The sequence below is a fragment of the Pezoporus occidentalis genome, unplaced genomic scaffold (genome assembly GCF_034315485.1).
Source record: "Pezoporus occidentalis ecotype Australia unplaced genomic scaffold, CSIRO_AGI_Poc_V1 ctg21, whole genome shotgun sequence".
NCBI lineage: Eukaryota > Metazoa > Chordata > Aves > Psittaciformes > Psittacidae > Pezoporus > Pezoporus occidentalis.
This window is the reverse complement of record NW_026913964.1, coordinates 4,740,971-4,761,175: the sequence shown is the minus strand read 5'-3', so window position 1 is coordinate 4,761,175 and position 20,205 is coordinate 4,740,971. Positions and strand designations below refer to the sequence as shown.

At 36.9% G+C, this 20,205-nt stretch overlaps 3 protein-coding genes across 3 annotated transcripts in view; 1 reads left to right on the top strand and 2 right to left on the bottom strand.

The window, feature by feature from the left end:
- LOC134163987 (uncharacterized) overlaps positions 1–20,205 on the bottom strand; it is a 612,365-nt gene that overhangs the window by 192,694 nt on the left and 399,466 nt on the right.
- Positions 1–20,205, bottom strand: part of AVEN (apoptosis and caspase activation inhibitor) — a 102,586-nt gene that overhangs the window by 50,038 nt on the left and 32,343 nt on the right. The gene's annotated exons all lie outside the window — the stretch shown is intronic.
- Positions 9,807–20,205, top strand: part of CHRM5 (cholinergic receptor muscarinic 5) — a 48,280-nt gene continuing 37,881 nt past the window's right edge. The window contains exons 1-2 of the mRNA XM_062619305.1: positions 9,807–10,167; positions 10,293–10,529. The gene's annotated coding sequence lies outside the window, so the exon portion shown is untranslated. The remainder of the gene's footprint in view (positions 10,168–10,292; positions 10,530–20,205) is intronic.

Sequence of the window (20,205 nt, the reverse complement as noted above, 5' to 3'; positions counted from 1 at the left end):
GAGCGGCCAAGAGATTCTTTTAATCTCGGTAATTTTTCAACCATGTCATATTTTTGAAGTTAACTGTTTTCAGAATTAGGCAAGATGTGAAGTGAAAAAAAAGCTGATTGTTTTGTGGAAACAAGCTGCACCTAGGCATTTACAGATAATAACTTTTAAAATTTGCAAAGCATAGACTTAAATAAAACAACCAACTGCTTTCTGCAATTCCATTTAATTCTTCCCTTCATAAACGTGATACTTTCACTACCTAATCTGTAATCATGCTCTGCCAGGGAGGAAGGGAAGCCAGGAGGAAGCAGAGACAGGACACCTGACCCAAACTGACCAAAGAGGTATTCTCAGAGGATGTAACTGTGTTAGCCGGAAGGGCTGGGAGACTGCAGGGTTGGAGGAGGTATCGGTCAGAGCTTGGTCGGGCTGGGGGGGCGAGTTATCGGTCGGCTGGTGGTGAGATGATGTATTCTCTTCCCTTGTTATTTCCTTTATCATTATTATCATTGGTGGTAGCAGTAGTGATTTGTGTTATACCTTAGTTACTAAACTGTTCTTAACCCGTGGGAGTTGCATTCTTTTCGATTCTCCTCTCCGTCCCTCCGGGAGCAGGGGGAGGGCAAGAAAAGGGGGGGGGAGTGAGTGAACGAATTACCTGACTGGGTTTAAACCACGACACTACCTAATCTGTAATCACTCAGAGAGCTGTGTTTGATGGCTCGATGTCCGGGTAGAGACCAGTGACAAGTCATGTTTCTCAAGGACTGACACTGGGACCAGTGCTGTTTAATGTCTTTGTTGGTGACATGGACAGCGAGACCAAGTGCACTCTCAGCAAGTCTGTCAACACCACCAAACTGTGTGGTGCAGTTGACATGCTGTACGGAAGGGATGCCATCCAGAGGCACCCTGAGAAGCTTGAGAGGTGGGCCTGTGAAAACCTCATCGAGTTTTAACAAGGCAAAGTACAAGGTCCTGCACATGGGTCAAGGCAATCGCAAGCACAAATACAGGCTCAGTGGAGAACAGATTTGAGAGCAGACCCGAGGAGAAGGACTTGGGAGATACTGGTCAATGTGAAGCTCAACATGACCTGGCACTGTGTGCATGAAGCCCAGAAAGCCAACCGTATCTCGGGCTGCCTCAAAAGGAGCATGGCCAGCAGGTTGAGGGAGATGATTCTGCCCCTCTGCTCTCATGAGACCCCACCTGCAGGTACTGCCTTCAGCTCTGGGGCACCCAACACCAGAGGGATGTTGACTTGCTCAAATGAGTCCAGAGGATGGCCACAAAATGATCAGAGCGCTGGAGCACTTCTCCTTGAAGACAGGCTGAAAGAGCTGGGGTTGTTCTGCCTGGAGAAAAGAAGGCTCTGGCGAGACCTTAAAGCAGCATTCCAGTACGTAAAGGGGGACTTCAAGAAATCTGGAGAAGGACTTTTTTACAAGGGCATCTAGTGACAGGACAAGGTGCAACGGCTTTAAACTGAAAGAGGGTAGGTTTAGATTATATATAAGGAAGTTGTCCTTTACTCTGAAGGTCATGAGACACTGGAACAGGGTGTCCACAGAAGATGCAGACGGCCCTTCCTGGAAGTGTTCAAGGCCAGGTTGGATGGGGCATTGAGCAACCTGGTCTAGTGGCAGGAGTCCCTGCCCACGGCAGGGGAGCTGGAACTAGCTTCCCTTCCAACCCAAACCATTGTATGATCAAAATCATTGTATGATTTGAAAAATAATTTTAAGACATTTTGGAACAACTTAGCCCAACAACCCAGACTTTATGAGTGCTATACCACTCTTCTAAAATGCAGTTGACATCAAACCTCACCTTTCAGCCCAATTTTCATTGACAGAAGAGAGGTAAAGAGACTTTCTTGTAAACCCTTTTAACTAATCTTCTTAATAGCTCCACAGAGTTGTATTACAAATTTCAAAACAAATGGAGGCAGACTATAGCTTACCCATAGACTGTAACATTATACTATTCCTTTCAACATTCTCTCTCATCTGAAGACTACCATGAAGATCTTAACTAGCATTCTCTTCCGATATTTACTTGAAAGAAGTTGCAGAGATAAGGTGCTATCACTTCTGATAACTATGAAACCTGCAAAGGATACAAATGTTTCCATGAATTCTTACTTACCAGAGAAAGGCCAAAATCTTTTTAAATTAAAATCCAAACAGAACACAGAACCTTCAAAACAACTAAGGTGAAAAACTATTCATGTTAAGGTAAAAATTAATCTTCAAGGTAAAAGAACTCTCTGAAATTCAAAGCTCCATAATTTTGGAGCATAAAGGGTGTTTGCTGAGGGAGTAAAAGTAAAAACTATTAAAAGATGATAGGAGAACAAACAGATGCCTGTAAAACCTAGCAAGAGAGATGCAATTTGCAGCTACCACCATGACGTAGCTTTCTAGAAGTATTTTATTGATTCAGGAGTTGTGTTTTTTCTTTCAACATTTATACACTTTTGGCTGCAATTAAACAGTCAGTTGGAAAAAAAACTCTCCAAAAGTCAATTCCATGAATATGACTTCAAGAACGTAACAGAAAATGGCTAAAAACTAATCAGATGATTGGAAGGAAGGTGAAAACACATTAAAAAGTGAAACAATAAAAGGACAATAAAATGCCTGGACACAGGAAATCCTGGTTGAATATTTCACTTGTCTGGAATTAAACAAAGTCCGTGCCATAGAATCAATGAACTTTTAAAAAAACTACCTGTAACTTTCAGTTGAGAAGTACCCACAATCTTTCTGCATTAAGCAAATAACTTCTAAATAGTATGAATAAATTAATATATTCAAAGTTTAAACTAGATTTTCCTTTAAAAAATAAAACCAAAGAAATTGGCCTTTGAAATTAATAGCTATGCTTACTACAGACCATTAAAAAGAAACAAATAAAATGAGTGTTTCTTTTAGAATTATATGTGGTTGTTGAAGTTTTTCAAACATAAATCAACCGAAGAGATACAAATGTCTAAATACTGCAATTAGATGCTATTACAGTGAAGAAGTTACATAAATGAACTAAAAAAAAAAACATACTTATTTCACATTTAAGTGATTTTACGTAAATGAAGCCTTTACTTCTAAGTAAAATAAAAGCAAAACGGGATTAAAAAGCAAAAGAAAGTTTGTTCCCTTCTAAGTAACAACAGAGCAGTTTTGAGTGCTGTATAACATACAACTTTGTGGTGTCTCCTACATCAAAAAAGCATCACTTAGTTTTAGGACTATGGGTCTTGCACTGCATTTGACACTTAGCTAAAAAAGAAAAGGGGGGGAACAACCAAAAATTCCACAAGTCCTCACAAATTTGTAATTATTCAGCAAGGCAGTGTTGTGCCTTGCAGATCTGCCTGAAACTACTATATTAAAAATAAATAAATACATAAATAAATAAAAGACCCATTTGTGTTGAGGAAAGTCCTCGAACAATCCCTTTATCACACTTGTAGCGGAGTCACTTGTTACAGAGCACAGAGCAGATCTTTGGCAAATTATGTAACTCCTTAGATGGGTTTACCAGGTTAAACAATCTCCAGATTTCAGAAAGTTGCATTAAAGTTATGCACAATTCCTCACTAAAACTCTACAACAGGAACTGTTCCTACAATGAATAACACTTTTTTCAATACTAGCTATTGCTCACAGGCTCCTCTTCAACTTCTGAAGGGGGCCTATAGGGATGCTGGGGAGGGACTCCTCATTAGGGACTGTAGTGATAGGACAAGGGGTAACGGGGGAAGTTTAGATTGGATATAAGGAGGAAATTCTTTACTGTTAGGGTGGTGAGGTACTGGAATGGGCTGCCCAGGGAGGTTGTGAACGCTCCATCCCTGGCAGTGTTCAAGGCCAGGTTGGACAGAGCCTTGGGTGAGATGGTTTAGTGTGAGGTGTCCCTGCCCATGGCAGAGGGGTTGGAACTAGATGATCTTAAGGTCCTTTCCAACCCTAACTACTCTATGATTCTTGTATTTCAAAAATCATCCACCATTGAATACAGCTAGTCCTCACTTAACATAAAATTCATTATAAAAGTTTTGCAGATGTGAAATACCTATTTCTCAATGAGATATGAAATTCTTTTATTAAAAAGGTTATATTTTGTTTTACTTCCCAGAAAAGTACCATGTTCACACTAACCTTTTAAGTAACAGGAACAGATGGGTCTAACTGGATACAGGCGTGATGGAGCATTGTGGTAGAGCAAAAGAACATGTTGATTCTCATACCTCTGGCAGATGGGAACCAGTCAAAATTAGTTTTAGATTAAAAACATTTTGCTACTTCTCAGTAAAAAAAGGAAAAAAAAACAAAACAAAACAAACAACCAAAAAAAAACCCCAAACCCACACTTGAAACAATATGCTATTTTATACGTGCCATCAGAGATCAGACAACAGCAGCTTTCAAAAAGTCAGTGGAGTACATTAAAACCAATTAAATAGACTTACTGTATATCATTTTTAGGCCTGTGAATAAATTACAAATTCCTGAAAACAGTAGCTTATAATGGAAGTGCTGACACAATCTTAACTGTAGCAGCAAATGCACTGCTATTATGAAGTTGTTATGGCAACTAGAATGATCAAGTTGGGAGAGAAAGGGTGTGCATAAGCAAAACTTAAAAAAATCTTTGACACTCCCCTCTCCCTCCCTCTCTAAAATTTGTGTCTACATCCTATCACTCCTTAGCTTTTTACAACAAAAAAATTAACTGCAAAACTTCCTTTTAACACAGACGAGGGTGGAAAGGCTCCACATTAGCGTAAAAATTAAGACATTAAATGCAAAGTCATAATCCAACTGGTGAATGCACATGTCAACAGTCTACAAAAATTGAAAGACTTCAGGTAACAATTTGCTGAGCACATGTTCATCAGATATCGCCAGTTAACAAACCACAATTACACAGAACTGTTCAATCTTCAATACAGTTTCATAATTGGTTACCAACCTGAATACTTTAGTTAACAGCACCCTTCTTTGACTAAATCAGACACCACATTCACAAATACTGAACCATTAATTAAAACATGACTAAAATATAATTGAAGCTCATATTTAATGAAACAGCCATTGCTTATCTTTCCTAGTACTGTGTTAGACAGAAGCAGAAATCTTTGGGCATTTCTATTTCCAATATTAAAATAATGGGGGAAAAAACATATCAAGAAAGCCTCATTTTAATACACACAAATGTACAAAGTATAATTTATAAAACAAATTACATAAAACCTGTGCCAGCATGCCAGTTATTTTTCTTAAAAGAAGAAAAAAATTTAAAAAATGTGCAGTTTAATTACAGGGCTCTTTTTGAATATAAATTTTCACCAAAATGTTAGTAGAAACAGTCCTAGAAATAATGTTGAATTATCATTATACATTTTTATTAAAGCATTCTGTCCAAATGCACTTACGAGCAATACTTCCACTGGAAAAGTAAAAAATAAATTGTCTTTCCTCTCAAAGGATTTTCTATTAAAGCCACTTACTCTGAAGTCTAAACTTGACTGCCATAACTAAAATCTAGAAAACACAAAAGCCCTCAGATGTCTGACATGATAAGAGTTGTGCTAAGTACTTAACTCATTTCCTAGGTAACAAAAAAATTCTAAGCTATCTCAATCCATTTCTCTTTTGAGTTTGCTGTCCTACACCAGTTTTCAGAGTATAGGAAAGACTCATTTTATGAGAAATGGTCATATCTCAAGAAATTACAAACTATCTGTATTTTCACTCAGAGCCAGCAGATCTTCCTTTTAAATTCAAAATAACTGTAAGATTCAGGCTGTCACATTTTTAGGTCACAAATTACTCAGTATTAGTCATCTGATTGATTTCAAAATTTTAAAACTGAAGACTGGTTTCATTTATATAGTCATTTATGGGCTTGGGGATTTGTGATTTTGTTTTGGGGTTTGTTTTTGTTTGATCTGTGTTTTCTTTTAAGAATCATACAATGTATTCTATATTGATCACTGAAAATGATGGCTTGCAGATTACTTTAGCTGAAAGATAATCATACATTCCAATGATAAACCTGAATTATTTAATCTGCAATAACAAATAATTATTGATCTGAGGTCACAACAATACACACAGAAGCATAACGCCCCAAAAATAAGTCTGAAGAGTAAGTAGGAAAATAATTTTGTTCACAAAAGCAGGAACTACTTGCAGGCAACAAAAGCAGCAGCAGTAACAATGATGTTTTCTTCAGAACATTAGCTCTTCAGCAATTTTAAAATTCAGATAAATACACACTGCTTTTCTCTGAAAAGCGACCACTGCAGTTATCAACTCACTTGAAGCAGGTAATCATGCAGATCTATAAAAGCTGAATAATAACATTCATAAAAAAGCTGAAACTGGGATTTCCGTGTGTGTAACTGTTTGATAGTGATAAATGATAACTGCTTTGTAAAATTCTCAAATGGAAAAATGCTTAGAAGTGTTCTCTACCACTATGGGGTTTGTTTGTTTTTTTTGTGTTTGGTAGTTTTTTCTCAAATTTGTTCACGTTCTAACATTAGTGGTTACCACACACATTTCTAATCTGTAGAAACATTTCACTGAGATGTGGCTTTACTGATCATTCAGTTTTACTAGAAGAATGTTTTTCCCTGATATATTTGACAAATTACTTTCATACAGCAGGGGTAACTCTTGGCCTTTTAGATTTGAAGAATCCATAATTATTAATCATGAATGGACTAACACAGACAGTAGTACATGGTTTAATACTATTTGCAAAGCTATCAGCTTTGATACTGTAAATATCAAATCCCACTGAGACTGCAATGAAATTTCAGTGAGCTTTCACCTTGAATGCTCATGCACTTAAAACTTAAAGCATTTTTAAAGAAAGCTGCCTTCTGTTCTCACTTCTTATGCAACTTTGAGAAAGCAGTCTTCTTAAAACAGGAAGGTGCATGATTCACCCTAGATCTGATTTTCAGGCGCAGACTTACGATACATTGTTAGCCAAAGCTACACAGTAGTTATTTTGAGGTTTGTAGCTATAACATGTAGGTGCATAATAACCATCCAAAAAACAGGGAATTGAAACAGAAGTCTGTCCAAGAACTAAAGGACATTTTCATCACTACAAATTAACCTGTTATCAGAAAATAGTGCATAAAACAACATAGCGTTGTATAGTTTGGGTTGGAAGGGACCTTTAAAGATCTTCTAGGCCAACCCCCTCCCATGGTCAGGAATACCTGACACCCAACCAGGTTGCTCAAAGCCCCATCCAACGTGTCTGTGAATCAAATGAAACAAAGCAGAGGGATGTATTCCTTACCCCTGGGTTAAAAGTATGAGAACTTCATGCCAACTGACGTTATATACAGATATGGAATCCCTTATCACATCATTTTGTGAGTGCAAGACAACTAGACTCTACAAGAATTAACATGATTGTCACATTGTAGATATCCAGTCACAAAACAGACTATAGGACCTACAGAGTTCATAGCTGTACATGCTTGAACCCTTTGCTACTTCAGGTATACCAGCAACTTTCAACACTAGAGATATTATTGCCTTTATACATGCAGCTTGTATCTATACAGCTTATTCCTGTTGTAGCTTGACCAACCAGAAAAGATTTTCAGAACACCATGCTAAAAATTCATTTCCTCTTCTCTGTGTTACATTCAAGGTTGAAAATTTTAAACAGCATTGTCTTCAGATTTTGAATTAACACCAGCCATCGCCTTATCTTCAACTGACAGAAAGATGTCAGGATTGCTGTCATCCCCTAACTTTAAGGTGCTGCTTTATCCAAGTTTAGTCTCATCTCCAAGCCTGAGACTGCAGAATGCTTTTGATACTAACACACAAATAGCTCAGCTTATCCAGTTCTAAAGAGGGGGGAAAAGTGGGGTTTATACAAGTACCTATATGTGTGCGCTTGCACAAATGCGTGTATTAAAAAATTCTCCATTTTATGCTTCAGGACTTCTTTTGGGGATAATCACAGAGTAGATATTCAAGTGCCCTATTTGGGGATTTGCAAGGCAGAAGCAGACTGGGACTACTGTTTGCTCTTTATCTCCCAAAAGATTATTTGAGAATACAAATTGTATACAGATATCTTATTGCTGCACACAGGAAGATTGTGTCTTGTCAGACTCCAGTTACTTCGAAGGGCTTCGTGAGAATCAGCACCGTTATGAAATATCTTAATAAATTTAGGACACTTTCAGTTCAAGCTAGGCTACCAACTCCAGATATGCGTTGTATGCTTGAGGACAGGAATCATGAGACAGAAGTGTTAATATTATTTCAGAAAGTATGCCTTATTCAGTACTTTCAGCATGGACTTTACATCATGTACCCATTGTATCCTTGGCAACTCGACTCCTTATCTAAAGAGACAACATTGACAATTTGGATTTAAAGTTACAGCCATCATATGCTACTAGGCTTGGATTTGGTCTGGAGCTATTTAGGATGCCAGCTAGAGGCCAAATATCCCAAAATTTATTTGATGTGATATAAATGCATAACTCTGCTCATCATTATTGACGCTATAAATCAAAAAAGCTTATTCAGATGCTCTCCATTGTTTTATAATAAGGAAAAATGAAAGTAACTTTGCTCTTTCAATGAAAGAAGACAAGGGCAAATTTTGAGAGAGGTTCTTCATAATTACAAGCCAGTGCAAACCTGTAGAAGTAGCTCCTTATCCCACCATTTTTTTGGTTCATGTTTCACCCCAGTTCTAAAGTAAATTACACTATTTTCTTTCTCTCATTGTTTTATCTCTTCTTGACCTTCAACATACAGAGGGCAAAAACAAGAAAACAAAACAAAAAAAAAATTATTGTAAAGATTTTCTTGTCCATAAATTAAAAAGAAAAGCTGCAGTAAATATGATTCTAATGGGGGAAAAAAGAAGGAAACTATATTCTAAGGAAAAGTTCCAAATGTTTCATTTTTCTCCCCACAATCAGCACATGTTGCCCCTAACAACATCAGTACAGTGAATGAAGATTTTACCCATCATATTTTAGGACAGATTTATGAAGGACTTACGCTACACTAAAGTTGGTTTTCTAATGTGTATTATTTCCTACATATAAACCTCAAGAGAGCAGCTAATTAACATTAAATCAGACTATTTAAATTTCTAAAATTAATTAGAAATGGATTTGTGAGTCAGAAAGCCTTTGTTTCATACAAAATGTATAATGAGTTTGAACATCATCTTCATACACAGAGTCCTTTGAAAAAGATTTTTAAAACATTAAGGTTTCTTTTTGCAGGGAAAAAAAGAAATAAAAGAAAAAAAGAAAAAGATAAAACACCCATGAATGTGTAGGCTTAATCGGCATCTTAAAGTATAAATGAAAAACCATAAGACTACAGCCAGGTTCCCCCAATGAAAGGCTACATGAAGCAAAGCACAATCCACGATTTTTAAAGTAAATCTTCTGGAACATCTTTTTTGGTAAAAAGCAAGCTATGAATAGACGTTAACCTGAATGGAGTTTTTAACCCTATGTATAACATCTACCATGTCAAAACAACTCTGGTCCGTTTTATCTAATTATATCCTAAACCAGCATTTTTTTCCTGGATTCATTTCTTGATGACAAGCTGTTCAAACACAGAGCACCTATCAAACCTAGTATTATCATCTGCTGCTTTCTTCTTCTAGTAGACACTGCTGTCCATCAGAAGAAATAATTAATGGGTCTATTATGTACGAAAGCGTCATCCTGTCAATTTAGTGACTGGTTTGAATATCTCTTATCTGCTATTCATTGATGCCATGCGTGCGCACTGTCCTGAGAGATGACAAAACACTACACCCTTCGGGATTTTTTTTTTCCTCCCTCTGTTCTAAATCAGCATTTCACATCTGTGTCTGACAGAAGCATAAGGATCTGAGAGAGACAGACCTTCATCATTCTTCAGAGAATAATGTTGCATGGGTTAAAAGTTAAGACCTGATGTCTACTGATCCTTCCTGCATATTTCCTACAAAAATCTAAAACTTGGAGGCTACCTAAATGTGTAGGAAAATAACTTTTCAGTTTTGGAATATCTACAGAAAACAGATGGAATTTACTGGATACTAATTCTTCACGATTTTTTTTTCTAAATAGGTGCCGAATACTTGAGTTAACTGGGGTCAGTGCATTTACCTTTTGTTTGTTTTTTCCTTTTTTTTTTTTGGAGGGGGGGGTGGGGGGTGTGGGTCGGGGCAGGAGGAAAAATACAAAGTTTACAGGTTCTTTTTCTGTTACCCGATTAGGGCAGAATATACACAAACACTGAATACGGAAGAAATCTGATATTGGAGATACCTGGAAATAAACTACTAACAACCAATACCACAAGACGAAGCAGCAGTGAATAACAAGACGCTGTGGAAAAAGAAATCACAAGACAAGAGTGCACAATGCATTTCAAATAGAAAAAAGCTTCCTATCTTCTGAGTGAGTCTCAGTATATTCTGACAGAGCATAGATAAAGCTTCAATCAAGTATCTTCTAGGTAAGTTTTTATTTCATATTCTGCTTCAATTTTTTATCACATCTATATATACTTTAATGTCTGGACAATAACTCAATGAATTTAAATTTCTTTATAATGATACTGAAGTTTAAATCTTTCTATGACTAATATTTTATGTTCTTAGATTTCCTATACTGTTAAAATAGTAGCTCTCTGTTGATATTAAGGTTATTCAAAGGAAAATCATTAAATGCTTTCTCTCTCGACTTACACTGAAATACTTCCTAAGACTTAAATCCTTCAAAGTATTTTTAATATCTATTTCCAATCATGGCTGTTTAAGAAAAGTATAAAGTAATAAAAAGCCATGCATCTGTTAATATTACTAAAACACATTTCCTATACTTCATCACCTATTTAATCTGGCAAAGCAAAGAACATTTTGCACCGCAGCAGTAAAAGGATATTTTTTATTATAGGACAATGAATTTTTGTTTATATAAAAGGATATTAAACAAAGCTAAAAGTGTTGATTAGTTATTTATGAAAAATAAACTACAGTACACTAAGGAAACAGCATCAATGTTAATACACCCTGAAGTACTGTGTACAGAGTTTCAATGAGACGACTGGACACCACTGCCCCAGTAAAACTATAAAATAAAAGGTGCAGGTCATCTCAGTTATTTCACTCACTTGGAATATCCACTACATAAGCCACATGGATGTGAATTCTACATGAAGTAACATGCAAAACATTTTAGAATAAGATTCTAACATCTAACAGGACTTGAAAAATAATATAAAAGTAACTTGAAAAATGCCTGTGCTCACACACACTAAATACCCCACAGTCCTTAAAACAGAAAAAGCACAGTCATGTACTGTTTAAAACACCATTTTATAGTATCATATTGATCAATTTTACATGTAATATTAGCTTTGAAAACCTACATCTTTGCTTTTACTTTTACTGATTTCACACCATTTTTTGTTTACTAAGACACAGTATTTCTTTTTCCAGCATCATTTTAAATAGCTTTCCTCTACGTCTCTGTCTCACTTCCCTCATGTTTATTTAGCACATCTTTCTCATTTAATGTATCTAGCAATCCTTTTTCCTTCTTTTTTTTTTTTTTTTCCTTTTCCCTTCTTTTTATGTTCTGCTAATGCACTAAAATAATCTCTCTCGCCTGATGCTTGCTAAGGACAAATTTGCCATTCATAAACACCTCTTTTGAACCCTTCACTTATGAACAAAGAAAGGATTTATGAATTCCACCAAATGTTAGCAGGTTAAACTTACTTGCCAAAGACTAACAGAATATCATGAGACTAAAAAACAAGAAGTTGATACTATGCTAACCCTTGTCTCACATCAAGAGTCAACAACATACTCCCAAAATAATGGGACTCCTACCAGGAAAAATGTATGAAAAAACTTCCACAGGAAAGGGGTCATCTTGTGCATATAACTGCAGAATACTTTTTATATTTGAAATTCCTCCTACAAGATCCCACTATTGACTGCCACGACTAGGGGGAAGGGATGGAGGGGAGGGTGACTTGACACACAAGGCATTCCATAGTTTATAAAGTTTCATGCTTAAGTCTTCTGCTTAAAACAGGACAGATTTTTCCATTATTCTAACCCTTTTCCACTTTCCCACTTGCTGTATTTGATAAGAACTTAATGAGAATTTTTGATGGCGTACCTAGCCACTCAGCCATTTTGTTGCTGACAGGCTCTAGCACGCTCCACATCTCCCCAGTTTCTGTCTTTTTCTTTACTAAGTATCTCCAACTGTTCTCTTCACAAATGCTCAAACACCTCTCAATCTTATTTTCCTTTGCCTCACTTCACATATTATATTGACCCAGTAAGAATTCTTCCTGCCTCCTCACTGCTCTTATAACAACATGCACTGATACTTTTCTCTTTCACCTAACATCTCAGGGAAAAAAAAAAAAAAAATCATCTGTTAAGTGGGTTCTGTACAATGCAAAACAAAACAATACGGCAGTAAGTTTCAATGGCACCAGTTCAAGACTGCCATAACTTGAACCATCAAAACCTATTACAATTCGATTAACATTTCTAACAAGCAGCAGATGTAATATATCTTTTGTCAGTTAATTTCTGAAGACTGCTGTGTATCTGTGCAATCTAGTTCAGAGTTGGAAGTAAAAGAAAGAGGAAAATAAGAATTGTAATTCAAGTTTTGATTCTGCAGTTACTGCTCTCACACTGGTGAAGTTTTCTGACCTTGGATGTTGGGTGTTTTTTGCCGCCTCTATTGAAAAGGTGTTATTTATCAGGGCTTTAAAAAAACAAAAAAAAAATCCCCTCAAAACAGCTAGCCAACGTGCCTGTTTAAGAAAAATCAGGTTATTATTCAATGAGGGTCTCAAAAAGCTTACTCAAAACTTAGTGTTTCAAAAAATTCTAAACTGAGAATTGCAGTTAAAACTTTTTAAGCTGTTTCAAATACAAGAAGCCTAAGAACAAGTGGAAGGCTTGACTGTAGGAAGGAGAACTGGATACAACTAACGTTTTTAAAAGACTACTTACAACTATGTAATATTTTTTAAAGTAGATTTTTTTTCAGATGTTTTCATTAATCTCTTAAGTCATCAAGATAAGTGTTATTTTTAAGTGCATGATTTCTCTCTTATCTTCAAAGAATTCAGATGCATAGACATAAATGAACAGTTCATAATGAGGTTCCAAAATCTAAACTTCCGCACAACCAGAAATAAATACATCACAGAATGTCTTCCAAAATGTGTAATTATGTAAAATCACCTCACCTGAAAGCAGTGAGTCAGTATTTATTATCCACCTTTATCATAATCAGTTGTTCAAGGATCACTAGGCATCTGAGAAGTATATCTTTTCATTTCCTCTCTGTATTAAGTTGCTTGTCTACATGAAATGGGTAAACCACATCACAAAATAACTACAGTCGATTGCCAAAAGAGAGTACATCTGCTCAGCAAAACAGCACAAACAGTACATACAAATGGGACCACTTCCCAACTAATTCAGCAGGTAACAAACATTAAGTGGCATAGCATGATTTAATAAACCTTTTAGAAATTACGCAGACAAAACACAGACAGTAAGTCCAACTGCCTCTTTTGGGCAGTTATAGCTAAAAGAAATCAACAAGTAGCAGCACATAACTTGTAAGTATACATATTCCTAAACTGTTGATCTATCTTTTCCATTCACTTCCACATCTCCTCAAGACTATCATGCACACAGGTAAAACATGAGGTACTCCTAAACTTCTACCTCTTTGTTAAGATATATAACTTACATAACCTAGTAGAAAAAGCAAGGAGTGTAATCCACAATTTCTGCTCCTATAGTTAAATCACTGGCCTAATATGTCCATTCACCTTGAATTAGATGAGCAGCCCTACGGAGAAGGACTTGGGGGTGCTGGTCAATGAGAACGTGAACATGAGCTGGCAGTGTGCGCTCACAGCCCAGAACGCCAACCGTATCCTGGGCTGCATCAAAAGGAGCGTGATCAGCAGGTTGAAGGAGGTGATCCTCCCCCTCTACTCTGCTCTTGTGAGACCTCACCTGGAGTATTGTGTGCAGTTCTGGTGTCCTCAACATAAAAAGGACATGGAACTGTTGGAAAAAGTCCAGAGGAGGGCCACAAGGATGATCAGGGGACTGGAGCACCTCCCATATGAAGACAGGCTGAGAAAGTTGGGGCTTTTCAGCCTGGAGAAGAGAAGGCTGCGTGGAGACCTCATAGCAGCCTTCCAGTATCTGAAGGGGGCCTATAGGGATGCTGGGGAGGGACTCTTCGTTAGGGACTGTAGTGATAGGACAAGGGGTAACGGATTCAAACTTAAACAGGGGAAGTTTAGGTTGGATATAAGGAGGAAATTCTTTCCTGTTAGGGTGGTGAGGCACTGGAATGGGTTGCCCAGGGAGGTTGTGAATGCTCCATCCCTGGCAGTGTTCAAGGCCAGGTTGGACAGAGCCTTGGGTGAGATGGTTTAGTGTGAGGTGTCCCTGCCCATGGGAGGGGGGTTGGAACTAGATGATCTTAAGGTCCTTTCCAACCCTAACTATTCTATGATTCTACAAACACAAAATTCACAACAGCCATTTGCATCTCTCTCAAGCCCTTTCATTAAATAATCCCCCATCTCCAAAAGTCACTGTAACAGGAAAAAGAGGCTCTAAAACACCTCAGGACCATTTGCACTGTAAATACATTCAGGTAATATTATGTAGTATTACAAACCACACGTAAAGAAGTATATTCCAGAAATCCAAACTGACCAATATTAGTTACATTCATGTCCTTTGTCATTAAATAAACAGGCAGAGACAGGTCAGGCAAAACCAGTTTACCGCTACAGGAGAGAATGCAGAGTGACAGACACTCAGCTCTCTAGCATATGAACTCTGGCTTAAAACAAAAGCACAACGGTTTATATATATTTATGGCAGATACAAACTGCTCTGTGAATGGGCCTGATATGCCAAAGCGGCATCTGCATAGAAGAAAGCTTTGTTACAGCAGACATAACTGTGTGCTCCTGGTAACTCTAAACCTGCTGCTTTGCAGCCTTGACTTGTAAATGTTCAGCTCACCCCTCTCTTTTACTTGTGAGGCTGCTGGCCCTTAACAAACTTTTAGGTCCAACAAGGCCTGCCTCCATACTTTAAATCTTAATTAACCAAATTGTGTATCATCTTTTCCATTCTTTTTTTTTCCAGGACTGATGTTAATCTCATGGGCCTACATTTATCTAACTAATTCCACGCAACAGCATTTTTTTTCAGTATTCAAGACAGACATTCTTTGTCTTCTTCAATGTTCCTGCAATTATGAGGCATTAAAAAAGCGTCCATTTATATAGCCTGCCCCACTGAGTGGTACTGATGCTTTACAAGGAATTCAACTTGCTACCCTGCTATTACATACTTATATATCAAACAGTGATGAAGTCAGCAACCTTGCTGAAAATACTAAAAATACATAAAAGTGAATCCACAACAGTGCCCAGTAGTTTAAGTCTAGGGAAGCCTGAGAACCAGGCACACACACAGGGCCACTTCCTCAGAAATATTCTGCCAGCCTCTACCTATTTGTAGTTCAAGGATTTCTTGAGCCAGAGATGGTGTCTTATTTACAAAATAACCTCCAAAGGATCTTTCCAGTTGTTTTTTGAACCTGCACAAAATTTAAGCTTCCACAAGATCCTGTGACAAACTTCCCTATTTGAGTTACATCAGAAAATACCTTCATTTGAATTTCCTGCAAGTCAGCTTCATTCAAATTTGCTGCCAGTCAGCTTCATGCAATACTCCCTACTTCTTGTGCCAAAAGAGACAATAATTTCGTATTTGCCATATCCATCCTTCCATGATTTTAGACAGCTACAGCATATTCTCACGCATCTCAGTCTTTGAGACCAAAGACCTCTACTCTGCTGTACTCATACCATCCCCAACGCCTCATATGTAAATTCCTCAATACTGTTACTCATCCTGCTGCCCCTGATGTACCTTTTTCAGTACTTCTGCTTCCTCGTGGAGCCCTGGTGTCCAAATTAGAGTTACACGATATGTCTATGTCACTGGTTTATATAGTGACACCATGATGTGTTTTCTGATTTGTTCTCTGTTCTTTTCCTAATTTCTAGGGTTCATTTGCTTTCAACTAATGAATAGCAACAATCACTTCAGATGTCTTTAAATGTGATTAAAAAAATGTTTACACACACACACGTACCTCACTTAATCTTCATCTGCACTGAGTTTAATCTACCATTTGTGTGCTTTCTCTGCAACTCTCTGCAGTTCTCAGACTATCCAGAATTAGGGGGGAATCAAAATGCACACTTTTAAGAGTGAAGGTAACAGCACATCGGATCAATCCAAGAGCCCAATGGGACAACCTTTAAAGAGCTCTGGGGAATTCTCTGACACTGAAATTGATTAAACCAAGACTGACAATAGCTTTTGACAGTCGTCATACTATGAGATGTGCCCTAATCCAACCCATAACTAGTGCATAACTTACTTTGTTATGACTGCTCAAGTTACCTAGAAAAGTTCACCCAAACAGTTTATTTGGCTTTGTAATCTATGAATTTTATTGGCTATTCTGGGGACAGCCTTTCATATACAATTATTAGAGAGAGAACCTGGTCCACTGTTCTTCAAGAAGGGGATTTGAGTTAGGGAAAGAAGTAACAGCAAGTTTCACTTCCTCAATTTGTCCCACACCTCACTGAAACAGATTTATTGTATCTGCTATTTCACACATTTGGCAAGTTAAAAAGTGAAGAAACTGCAATACAAAAATGTTTGTTGGTAGTATTTTACATCTGTAACATCTGAAAGCAAATAATGGCAAATACTGTGGCACCCAACTATTAAAATTCTATGCATTATTAAGTGTTGCAAGAAGATGAGGAAATTGAACCGATTCTAAGTTTAGCAGTGCCAAGCTGTCAGAATGCATACAGAAAGACCCTAGGAAAAAAAAAAAATCATTTTCTTAAAAACCTATATATTCTCCTTAACAGGTTGCTCAAAAATTCTTTTACCTATTCTAATGTAAATTAGATAAATCATCCCTAATGTCATTATGTGGACATCATCTTTCCTGATATCACAGGTGTATGCTATCCCTGTCACCAATATACCTTGTCCATGTTATAGTCTCCCTGGATTTATCTACTGTACTTTCCTTTCATTATTAAATGAATTCTAGTCACATGAAATTACACTGCCAGTGTAGTTGTTCAATGCTTCAATTTTCAAAAATGCATTACAGCAGCTTTTTATCATAAAGTATTGCTTGCTCAGGGAGTTATTTTTGTAACAGAGCAACCTTCACTAGTCTTTTTTGAATGAAATAATCTCAATTTACAACCAGTCAGGGAGATTTAGGAAAAAAAAAACCACCAAACAACAAACAAACAAAACAAAACCAACAAAACCAAACATTGTCTATTGCATCTGTCATCACCGTTAAAGCATTGTGAGGTAAAAATAATTACACTCCTCTGTAGACTTTTTAAATTAAAAAATGTCCCCTTTTATTTATGCTAAAATTTAGACCATACTCTTTCCCTCTATTAAACAAGTTTATAAACACAGGTCTTTAATTCATACTCCAGTTCTGCTTCCCAGAAAGGTTCCACTGTCCACTCCCTCAGTTTCCTAGAATCACTGCAGCAGCAGAAAATGTAGCATGTTACAATGCTTTAAAAGTAGACAGGTTTGCAAAATGATAACCCTTAATAACTATTACAGGGTTCCACTATTAATAAATAACAACCACAAAAAGAAAATGTTAAAGTTAAGATTAACAGATACAGAAAAACTATTTGAAGTACAGGCACCAAATACAAATAATCACATGGGGGATTTTTGTTGTTGTTTTGTTGCTTGGTTTTGGTGTTGGCTTTTTTTTTTTGTTTTTTTTTTTTTTAACACAAAGATAACATGACCAAATCAAACACTTTGGAGACTTTAAAATGCTTTCCCTCTAGTTAAATGTTACTTTACCCAGAGATATTTATAAAGACCAATTTTCTTTGACAAGCTGAAGTGTGCTTGTAAGTTACTGGCATGAGATTTGATGCTTTCAGATTACAGTTCTACAAGTTAATTTAGTCATCTCATACTTGTAGGCAATTTTGCTCTAAGTGACTAGATTGCTCTTCGCAAAGATTTCTACTCCTCCTTCTTTCTCTCCCTCCTCCTCTTTTTTCATATTCAAATACAACTTGGAGAAATAAAGTTGTGTGATAGAGGATATATAAAAACAAGAGTAAGTGAACGCTGATTGAGGCATTATGAAATGAACTACAGAAAAACACAAAAGAAGGGCAGACAGAATCACATGGAGTTACAGAAAATTCAAAGCAAGAGAGACTGTGGTCTCTTATTTGCATTAAAAAATTTTACTTGCTGTCAGTATTCTAACTGCCAATGTATATTAAGATAAATCAAAATTAGGCATCTGGATTTAATCCAATACACATGCATGCTATCACAAAAAAAGGAGCTCTTACTTCTTCCCTTACTACTATGAATACCAATCCTAGTGTTTCCCTGATTATCCAAGATCTTTCCCTTCTCACCAGCTGCTCCATTTCACATTCCTGCCAGCTCTTTTGCACCATTCATGCAGTCAAATCAGGCAACTAAACCCGTATCTGGTGACAGGCCAAATCCATATAGTCACAGAAGTGCCTTTCAAACATACTTCATCAGGAGAGGGAAGATGATCTTATTATCAAGAGCAGAAGTAAAATATAAAGCAACTTCAAATTCATTAAATTTTTATTGATAAGGCCTCCACAGCTGCACAAGAAACGTAACAAGAAAGCTAAACACTCCATGGAAGCAAGAGAAGCAGAGATATTCAAGAAACAAAACGTAAGACGTGGACTAGGTTCTTTCTCAGAATGTACAAAAGGAAGAGATAATCTAGAATAAATTATAGCTGCTTTCATCAGAATTCATGTTTTAGTAATTGCTCTAGCCATCTTGTCAGTCATTAATAGTTACATATAAAATTACTTAAGAGATGAAAAACATTATCAAATGAAGCCAATTCACAATGATTGGTAACAGCTACAGATTTCTGTACAGATATTTACTGTGTGGGAGCAGGGGAAGCCAATACAAGTCCATATTTTGCAGCTGAAACAAGCAGTGTTAGCCAGCCCTTTTTTGGGCAAATTAAAGTATTTTGTTACTTGGGGTAAAAGTCAGTTTTTCCACTTACAGAGAAGTAATTTTCTGCATTTCAAGGGATAACTGACACAGTAAGACGAAAAGAAACATGCAAACACCTTCCATTTTCACTGTTGTGACAGTGAATTGACCCTTCAGATTAAGCAAGATGACTAGTAAGTGCAGGACAGAATTCCTTGTCAGTTTTTGTCCCAGGTGTAATGTAGTCCTGAAAGGGGCACCTGAAAGGTGCAGCAAATATATTGTTTTTCTTAAAACAAAAACGAACAAACAAACAAAAAAACACCACCAAAACCCCAAAACAAACCAAACAAACAAACCAACCCAACAAAACACACAAAAAGGAAAAGCATTCTTTTCAAGATAAGAAGGTAAAGGGAAATTGTACAAAAATTAACCACATACAAATCAGAAAAAATGAGAGAGAATGAATGTTCCAGGCCCTAAGAAAGACTTCAGAACAATTAACCAGCACGTACTACTTGCTTCCTGCATACAACACGAGGTGACAAGGAGCAGCATTTGTTGACTTTTCAGGAGACAGATCAAGTTTGTAGTCTCTGAAGTAATGTGTAGAGACCTGTGACATTTGGCAATGCTGAAAGTCCCAGACTGTAAGTACTGTCTCAAAGGATCCTATCTGCATTTTGGATTTTTTTTCCCCAGATTTGATGGATGACTTACTGCCCCAAAATGAAGCACAGTATTATGTGGGAAACATGGATAATGAATAAAGGACAGTAATAATGCCTTTAGACTGACCTAACTGCTCTTGTCCACCCCTGGTCGCACAGACACATCGTGACAAAGCCCTGCGCAGACAGCAATACAGTGAAGTGAAATGTAGCAACCAGCTTTCAGAATGAGTCTGTCTTTCAATGGGTCAGACATGGTACCAACATGCATTAAGAAACATATCTACGTGAGAAATTCAAAACATTTTTTGAATGTTATTTGCTT